The sequence below is a fragment of the Polypterus senegalus genome, chromosome 1 (genome assembly GCF_016835505.1).
Source record: "Polypterus senegalus isolate Bchr_013 chromosome 1, ASM1683550v1, whole genome shotgun sequence".
NCBI lineage: Eukaryota > Metazoa > Chordata > Cladistia > Polypteriformes > Polypteridae > Polypterus > Polypterus senegalus.
Genome location: NC_053154.1, coordinates 22,456,204 through 22,466,232, shown reverse-complemented (window position 1 = coordinate 22,466,232; position 10,029 = coordinate 22,456,204).

The following is a 10,029-nucleotide window of genomic DNA, read 5'->3' as shown; positions in this document are numbered from 1 at the left end:
TGTGCACGTGTGTGACAGCAGATGAAAACAGATGTCAATGAACTTAAACAAGGTTCAGAGGAGTTGACCGTATTTCCCCAACCAAATTAAACAAAAACAAAGCCAAAAATGAATGTGAACTGATGGAAGGTGGAAGTAAAAAAGAGGAACCTAAAGCACTTTCAAACAAATATTAGAAATGTTCAGAAACATTTAAAACCGCAGCTTTCACTCTGCATGCTGTTGTCACTTCTTCAGTCCCACTCAGGCAGCCAATGATAAAGTTGAAGTCTTTTTTTATGCACTTTAATAATGCTGGAACTTTTTGCCAAAGGAGAACTCTAGAAGAATGCACATTATTGAGAAATCAGGTTTCTGGTTTAATCAGGTTATTAACCCGTGTGAAGGACAGCCGACATTTCATTCCGGACAGGACATCCCTCAACTGGGAAAAACAGCCTCTAAAGGACACTACATCCCCCAGAACGCTAGATTAGGGCTGTGCGATATGACCAAAATCTTATATCCCGATATTTCATTTCATATCCTGATATCATGATATAGTACATTTTCTTTGTATTGAGTGAATAGTTTATATAATCACCACTCCTTTTTTTTTTCATTTAAATTAAAAAAATCAAAATCGAGAAGTACTCAACTTGTAATTATTTCTGTTCTTTTATTTAGAGCATTTGAGCAAATGTTTGACTTAGAATGTAAACATAAAATGTTAATGTATCAAATATAAAACACTTTTCAAAAACAAATTACTAAAGGCCCAATGTAAAATACTGCTATATAAAATGCCTGACATAAACAAAATGTGAACTGTAGCAGCAATAACTCTCACAACATATATTAAATATAAAAGGATCAAAGCACTAACAACTAAACTATATAAGGCCAATAAACCCTTTAAACAAAATAAATACAAGTCTAACATTAACTGTCAAAACCAAATGTAAACATTGTACTTCAAACTGTAGCAGCAATAAGGCTTACGACAAAAATATATTAAATATATAATATTAAATATAATATTTTTAGGCTACATTCTAGTAAAATGTTACTTTGCACATCGTAGTGTGGCAAATCTCCGTTAATGAGTTACAGCTGATCAGCCCCGTGCGTGGGACTGGGCGGCTAACGTGTTGATGCCGTCCAGCCCCAAGCAGGGCGATCCGCTAACTTGTTAACGGAGATTTGCCGTTAATCATTTGTGGTGTAAGCGTAATTTTAACAAGATTAACGCTGACAGCAAGCGCTGCAGGGAAAATTATGCCTTAAGCAAATTGTTTTGGTAGCAATTAATCTTCCAAGCTTTTAACATGCTCGTTTAAATAGTACCTTTACAACTGTAATATCCTACGTGGCCTGCCTCTCAGTTGTAAACTCTCTGCATGCTCACTCACGTGCTTTTTGCGGAGGTGGTAGAAGAGGTTTGTCGTGTTGGAGTCTGTGGTAGCGATCGGTTTGCAGCATAATTTGCATAGTACCGTTTTCTGGTCCGTGTCAGACTCTTCAAATCCAAACCATCTCCATACTACAGAGGTAGCCCCTCGTTTAGGAACAAGGTCCTTCTGTGTGGAGCTACCTGGTGTTGCCTCATCTTCATCAGCCATGCTAGTGTGTCTGCATCCACGTGGTGGCCATCAAAACAATGAAAAAAATATTGCCGTAAACAGTTTATTTTGCGACACCACGAAACAAACGATATCGTAATGTGCAGCGATAGACGTTTTCATATTGTCATCCGATATATATCGTTATATCGAACAGCCCTACGCTAGATGGCAGCTCCCCTGGATAGAAATAAATCCTTGGATTCCCGCAGGGCAGCATGGGATATGGAGTCTGTCTCTTCAGCCCAGTTGGGTACCGTGGGTGCCACTAGGGGGAGCTCACCAAGAACCCGGGGACTTTTATGATTACGCCACCCCGGAAGTACTTCGGGGTCACGAGGACAGAAGTCCACAGTACTTCCAGGGCACTGGAGGAAGGAAGATGTGGAGTTGACCCAGAAAAGACGACGAGCCGGAGTTGGGAGGAAGTGCGACAGAGCTGCTGGGAGGAGTGGAGGATTGACTGATTATTGAATTATTGTATGGTAGTAGTGTGGATTAGTGGTGCTTGGTGCACATTATCTTTACTAATAAAAGGCAAAGCCCTCACTGACTCACTGACTGACTCACTGTCTGACTCACTGACTGACTCACTGACTCATCACTAATTCTCTAACTTCCCATGTAGGTAGAAGGCTGAAATTTGGCAGGCTCATTCCTTACAGCTTCCTTACAAAAGTTGGGCAGGTTTCATTTTGAAATTCTACACGTAATGGTCATAACTGGAACCTATTTTTCTGCATATACTGTAATAATGGAGTTGAGCTCGAAAGCCATGGAGGGGCGGAGTTTCATGTGACATCATCATGCCTCCCACGTAATCACGCAGTACGTAGAAAACCAGGAAGAACTCCAAAAACCGATGAAGAAAACATACATTATATAATTAAGAAGGCAGTGAAACAATTAGAAGTGAGCGAGTGACATATAAAACCATATTCAGCGCTCCGTGAACTGACGCAGTGCGCAGACAAAGAGCAACAGTTCCAAAGAGTGCTGAACAAAACCGAATTACACTGCTACGCTCAAATAGACAAACTACATGCTGTGGCACAATAGTAGAGCCTTCGCCTCTAGCGGCGGCGTTCGATTCCCAAGAGGGGATGTACTGAGTATGTACGTGTGCTTACCGATTCATTTTAGCCTCACATCCCCTTGGTTTGAGACGTATGAAAAAATATGAGGTTAACGCAGAAAGTTTGAATTGTGCGATCACATTTGAAAAAATATATCTTTTCAACTTCTATTTAGTCAACACTTAGCATATTCATACTGTATGTAAGGCTGCTGCGCAACTCACCACGCCTCCCATGTAATTGACTGGCTTCCCATATTAAGGCCATTCTTCGCTGCTGTGTCTTTATTGGTTTCCTTGCTTCAACAAGGAAGCAGCTTTCTCACAGCTTCTGCGCTGTTTTATAAACGAACGACATATCTGAAAGTCATTTATCCTTGCTTATAGCAGGCAACCTTTTTATTCTGCGCTGTTTTATTGTTCATTTGTTACGATTATTATACTTATTGTGTACATATTTTACACTTAGTTTACTGTTCAAGTACCCATTTCCTTTATTTAATCCACGGCTTTGCTGCTGTTGTTTTGTTTGTTTATTACAATTATACTTATTTCGTTCACTTTCTTTCAGGCAAAGAATGTTACGTTATTTTTAAAATTTTTCCTTTTCTTTGTCATAACTTCTTTAACACACTACTTCTCCTGCGAAGCGCGGGTATTCTGCTAGTTACTATAATAAAGATAATAATTATTGGACTTTTACCTGGTGTTTGGCGTGGTACCTGAGGGTTCAAGGGAGCAATAGCGCCCCCTACTGTCACACCCGATTATGGATGTTCATGTAAACACACTGAATGATTTTACGTCTGATTTTAGCTAAAAATGCCTTCCTTAATACTGGCATAAGTTATTTCTGGAAACATTGTCTCGAATATCGAAATCTCTCACCTTTCCTGTTCATCACTTTCATAAAACTTTTTATCAGTCTGTATTTTATATGAAGAAGGGGGCAAAAATATCCTTGTTGGGTTGACAAGCAGTTTATGTGCCACACCAGTTCTTTTTAATGTAATGAGACTCTTTAGCATGGTAGTCACATTCACAAGACTTAGGGGGCGTATATAAATCTTCATTCGTAGCAGCAGTGCCACAAATTTTAAGTCATCACAGACATTCCAGTTCAAGTTGTTGTGGATACTTATGAGAAGAAATCACTAAAAGAGGCGATTGCAATGAAACGGTATGTGATAGGAAAACTTTAAGGTAATTTTTGTGATCGGCAGGCCATAATCATCAATAAGGCTGTCCTCTTTTCTAGGTTGACAGAGTGGGAAATGCCTTTAGAAAATGAACATCAATAAGGCTAAGAGCTAATATACTGTACGTCTTCATTAGAACATTAAAACAATCAAGAACAGGCCATTCAGTCCAACAATGCTTGCCAGTTCTATCCACTTAATTATTCTAATAAAAGATCAAGTCTCGTTTTGAGAGTCCCTAAAGTCCAACTGTCTACCACACTACTTGGTTACTTATTCTGTGTGTCTGCGGTTCTTTGTTTGAAGAAAAACTTCCATTTGTTTGTGCGAAGTTTACCCTTCACAAGTTTCCAACAGTTCAGTTAACAGAGGCAAGATCTTCTCTTAAATATTATGTACGCCCTCTCAGGTGGGGTTGCACTTGTTTCAGTAATCACAGGAGGACTGCCTATCCATCGCTCTGGTCAACTTTGTATGCGCCTTTTGGGACATGTGACTGAACGTGGTGTCTTTTAACTCCCCAGCTCCGGTCCTGGAGGGTCCCAGTGGCTGCAGACCTTCATTCTAATCCTTTTCTTAATTAGTGACCTGTATTTTCTCCTAATTAACTTCTTTTGAATTCATTTTAATTGACTTGTTTTTTTAAGATTTGTTCCACTGAATGTCTTCATTGTTCCTCTGAATTGCTTTGTTTCGTTCCTTAAATGACACCCAAACAAAAATGAAATGTAAATTGAGGGAGCCAACAGAAGACCACCTAAGTCAGGGATTCAAACTCCAACCAGTTTCACTCCAACCAGTTGCTTAATTAGGCACCAATTCTTGTTGTTAATTAAACCCTTTCTTTAATTCCATGGCTTGTTGCTGCTCTCATTGTGCAATAGCAGACATTTACAAAATTGTTTTCTAAGAGCACTGGTAAAATGTTTTGTAGACCTCACCAGATCAACATTCCCGAGACCTTCATTTTTCTTTATTTTCAGATAGTGTATGATTGTCACAGTTTGCTGGTCACATGTTGGTTCATTTTGTATCTCATTATTGTATGGATGCTAATTAAGGAAAGAGAAACAATAAAGGAGTCTTCAAGAACAAGTCAATTCAAATTAATTCAAATCAAGTTAATTAGCAGCAACAACAGGTCATTAATTAAGAAAAGGGTTAGAATGAAAACCTGCAGCAACTGGGGCCCTCCGGGACCAGAGTTGGAGATCCCTGTTTTACCTCTCGTCTGGCTGAACCATTTCCCAGAAAAATCTAGTTATTCCTCCTGTGTATGTTCATCATGTCTCATTTCCAGGATGTGTTTCTTTTGTGATGATCAGGATAAGCCTTAAGGCATCTAAATGTCTTTTCCATGTACTTGTTATGGACCAAACAGTAAGAACAGTACCAAAGCACCCTCTGGTGGGCATTCTATTCCATTGTTAAAGATTATGAAAGAATGGTTTTTGAAATTGTCCAAAGAAAAAATCAATTTTCCACGGCAGAGCACCATTCCAAATTATAGCACATGGAACAAATACAATTGACAGAAAAAAAGATATAAACACCAAATCAAAGTGTTCCTGCTTTCTTGTTTTGACTAGACAATCATGGGCTCACTCGCATAAGCTCATTCCTTACAACAAAAAACATCTGCTTCTCTCATTTTATTTCTCTTTCTCTCCAAAACATTCTTTGCTGCCATTTGAGACTTTACTGACAGTAAGCCATTTGTCATACCCACCTTCAGGTTACCTCCAGGATGAGGATAACATGAACAAAGTATGAAGGCACCAGGTGAAAGTGACCACCAGACTCCAAAAATGTGATCTAAATTAGAAGAACTAGCAGCTACTGGGTTGCCTGTTGCCGTATGTTAACAGCTTTATATACAGCAATGTGAAATAGTCAGGAATGTACACCCTCTTTTAATTCTCTGGTGTTATGTATCAAGGAATATTTAACAGTTGTTTATTAAATTAAGGAAATCTAATATGCAATGCCAAGGAAACAACACCTAACAGATTTTACTTTGCTATGTGAGCGTGGGTGTGTGCAGGAGTTGGACCTTCAGTCATTTACTGTATTGTATCCAAAGCTTACAGGGTGGGCTCGCAATCCTTGTGACTCTGATTTGGATTGTGTAGGTTTGTAGGATCCTGTGTTTGACTGTTATTATTTTTTTTAACATTTTATTAAAATCAAATAACATCCCATACAAGCAAGTCAAGTTTTGCAAAACTAGGTTTGAAACAAATCAACCCATGAGAAAGACAGCTAGGCCAGCAGAGTAAAATTTTGATAGTAGGAAGAATAAATAAATAAATAAATAAATAAATAGAATTAAAAAAAAGGAAGACAATCCACTTCCTCAATTTAAATACTTATTCTAATATGTTATTGATAAGATCCTGCCAAGTTTTGAAAAAGTTTTGTGAATTTGATCTTTTCCAATTTCAAATAGTATAAGGCTGGAGTTATACTTCACACGAAGCAACGCGACGCATGCTGCAGCGGACGCTCCTGCTACGCAAGCGTTGTAGTGTTCATACTTGCGCACGTACTTTACGTAAATCTGAAGGAATCCACCAGGTGGCAGTGTGAGATATTATCACGGTGAGAACATGTTCGGCTTCTCTGTGTTGTGAATTGCCTAGAACACCTATTAAATTCTGATGACACCTTACCGCAATATCTCTGAAAAGGATGTTTATTGATTAAATCCATCAATCCAGGGATGTGTCCATTCCAGCAAGTATTGGGCTGAAGTGAGAAACAGTCCCTTGAGGAGGTCTCCGCTCATCGCAAGGTGAATACAAGCACACTAGCGTCATTTTAGTGGCACCAAATCCCCAAATCTGCATATCTTTGGAAGGAAACCGGAGCACAGTGTGGAATACAAGCAGGAAATACCAGCAACATAACTCCCTGCGAGACAGCAGTGCTATCGCTCCACCACCGTGACACCCCCATGTGTGTAATTATTAACGGTATTCATTATTTAAACTAAATTATATGTAAAATGTAACATACACACTTTAAAGGATTTCATCATGAAGTGGTATCAAGTACAGATCTAAAGATTCTAAATGTGCAGGGAGTGCCATCTATTTTTTATTGTTTTACTTTACCTGCTGTCAGGTCCAAGAAGCTCGTAGCGATTAAAAACTGGGATGACGTTTACGATGGTCTGCTTTAATGATAAAGTAAACTACGAGGTTAAAGTGGACATTTCGAGATTAAAGCCGAAATTTCCACTTTAATCACAAAATACATGTTTTCACCGTGTTCTTTATTTTTTCTCAGTGGCTCAAATACAGCACTATTAATTATGTTGCTGTTAAGTTGCAAAAAACGACGGCACAAAAGATGGTATGTGAGACTTTTAAAATGTATCGTGTCATTACGATCGGGAATATGCGATGCTTGAATATAAAAGCACCACGAAAGCATCTGTATGTCGGCATTTTGCTTCACCACATCGAAGCATTCATCCTGTAGGATCTGCATAGAGGCTTTCTGTCGCATGTAGATAGTAACCAGAGGCACTAATGTCACATTCCGACTTTTAGCACACTGTGCCCCCCCGACTTTTTGCTGGTACTGCAACTCGCGCACGCGTCACGCTAATTTCTGAAGACCTGCTCAGAGGACATGAAATGAACGCTGGGAATGCATGGCAGCTATGATGCGGGCGCGTACGCGTTCTGAGTGTGAAGTATAAATGAGCCCTTAAACATCAGTTACTCACTGACTTAAAACAGGTGAGTTAGGATTCTTCCAGTTAAGCAAGATAAGTCTACGTGCCAATAGTGTAGTAAAGGCAATCACAGTTTGCTTGTCCTTCTCCACTTTAAGCCCCTATGTGAGCCCACCAAACACAGCTGTTAATGGATTAGGAGGGATTTTGACACCAAGGCTGTCTGATAGGCATTTAAAGATTTTGGTCTAAAATGATGTTAATTTGGTGCAGGCCCAAAACATGTAGCCCAGTGAGGCTGGAACTTGATTGCAACGTTCGCAGGTTGGATCTTGCCCTAGAAACATTTTGGACAATTTTAAACGGGAGAGTTGCACTCGATATATAATTTTAAGTTGAATAATTATATCCATCCATCCATTATCCAACCCACTATATCCTAACAACAGGGTCAAGGGGGTCTGCTGGAGCCAATCCCAGCCAACACAGGGTGCAAAGCAGGAAACAAACCCCGGGCAGGGCGCCAGCCCACCGCTGGAATAATTATATGCTTTGCGCATATGGAGCTTGAGTAAATTTTAGCCATGGCTGCCTTCCATTCCTTTTCTGAAATGTTGAGTAAGAGATCCTTTTCCCACTGTACTCTGGGATCTTTGAAAGGGAGGGGGACTGTAAAAACGTTTTATATATTACAGAAATGCTGTCTGAGTCCTAAAGAGTGATCAATATATTTTCCGGAATAGATGTTGGTGGGAGGTGTCTAAAAAAGTTTCTAATTTGGAGGTAGTGAAAACAAAAAAATAAGCCAATTTTTGCTGCCCATGTGTGAAAAAGTAAGTACACACTTACTACTTTGATATCAGTTGAAAAGGTGTAGTACCTGTAAATGGAAGTGTTAATGTTTTATTATTATACAAAATGGATGACAATGCTGATCTACCACTCCATGGCCTGGATTGACTCCACATTGCTACTCCTAGATCTGAGGTTTGACCTCTGGGTGGAGTCTCCTTTCTAGTACCCTGGCATAAGCTTTCCCATGGAGGCCGAGTCATTTAATTCTCAGATAATTGCAACACATACTCTTGTCCCCATTTTTAAAAAGGGGGACCACCACCCAGGTCTGCCACTCCAGAGGCACTGCTCCCGTTCATGAATCAACATTGAATAGGTGTGTCAGCCATGACAGTCCAACATTGTCCAGAGTCCTCAGCATTTATGGGCTGATCTCAATCACCCCAGAGCCTTGGCGCTGCAGAGTTACTTGACTACCTCAGTCACCTCGATCAAGAAAATGGGCATTGATCCCCCATCAGCTTCTGGCCCTCTACAGAATGCATGTCCATCAGGTTCAGGAGCTCCTCAAAGTGTTCCATCCAACTCCAGACAACATCCTTAGTCCAGGTCAGCACTTTTCCAACCTTGTTGAGAACAGCCTAAGTGAATCCATGCATTCTTGCCTGATGGTTAACCGGAACCTCTTTGAGCCTGATCGATAATTACTTTCTTTGGTCTCTATGAACTCCTCCCCACCCAGGTTTTTGCTTCCCTGACCACCAACACTATTCCCCATTTTGGCCTGTTGGTACCTTTCTGCTGCTGCTTCAGGAGTATCCCGTGATAGCCATATATGGAAGCCTTCCTTTTTCAGCCTGATGGCATCCCTCACCTCAGCTGTTCACCATTGGGTCCTTGGGTTGCCACATCGACAGGTACTGATGGCCTTTAGGCCGCAGCTCTTTGCAGCCGCTTCCACAATGGAGGCTTTGAACAAGTCCCATTCGACTCTATGTCCCTGGCCTTTCCTAGAAAAAGCTCTTTCAGAGGGTGGAGTTGAAAGTCTTCTGGACAGGGGCCTCTACCAAATGTTCCAAGGCTACCCTCACAATTCTCATGGGCTTTCCATATCTGTCCGGGCATCTCCCCAATCATCTGACTCAGCTCACCACCAGGTGGTAATCAGTTGACAACTCTGTCCCGCTGTTCACCTTAGTGTCTGGAACATATGCCAACAAACCTCTTATTTGTCAATTGATCTTCATGTGAAGGAAAGGTTTGTAAAATTTGTATGAAACAGTGACATAAAGTTAGAAATGTCATAACAATGGCCCAAAAACTCACCATTAACTGTCAAGTGGTCCCTCGGCACATCTCGGATCACTAAGAGTGTGACTTCTTCCTGAGTTGGCCCATCTGGAACATGTACTTAGGACATCAGTTGATACAGTTATGAAATTGATTAGAGATTTTTGTCCTAAGGTGCTCTGGAGTCACCTTATGCTAAAACATGGAATTCGTTATGAACAAACAATACCTAGCACAGAGGACCAATAACAAAACATTGCTCGAGATTAGATGAGGGAGGACGTTCCTTCCAATCACACGTCTCTAGGTGTCTCCATCATTACCCATGTCAGTGTTGAAGTCTTCCAACACAACTATAGAACTGAGAGCTGGTACCCTTTCCAG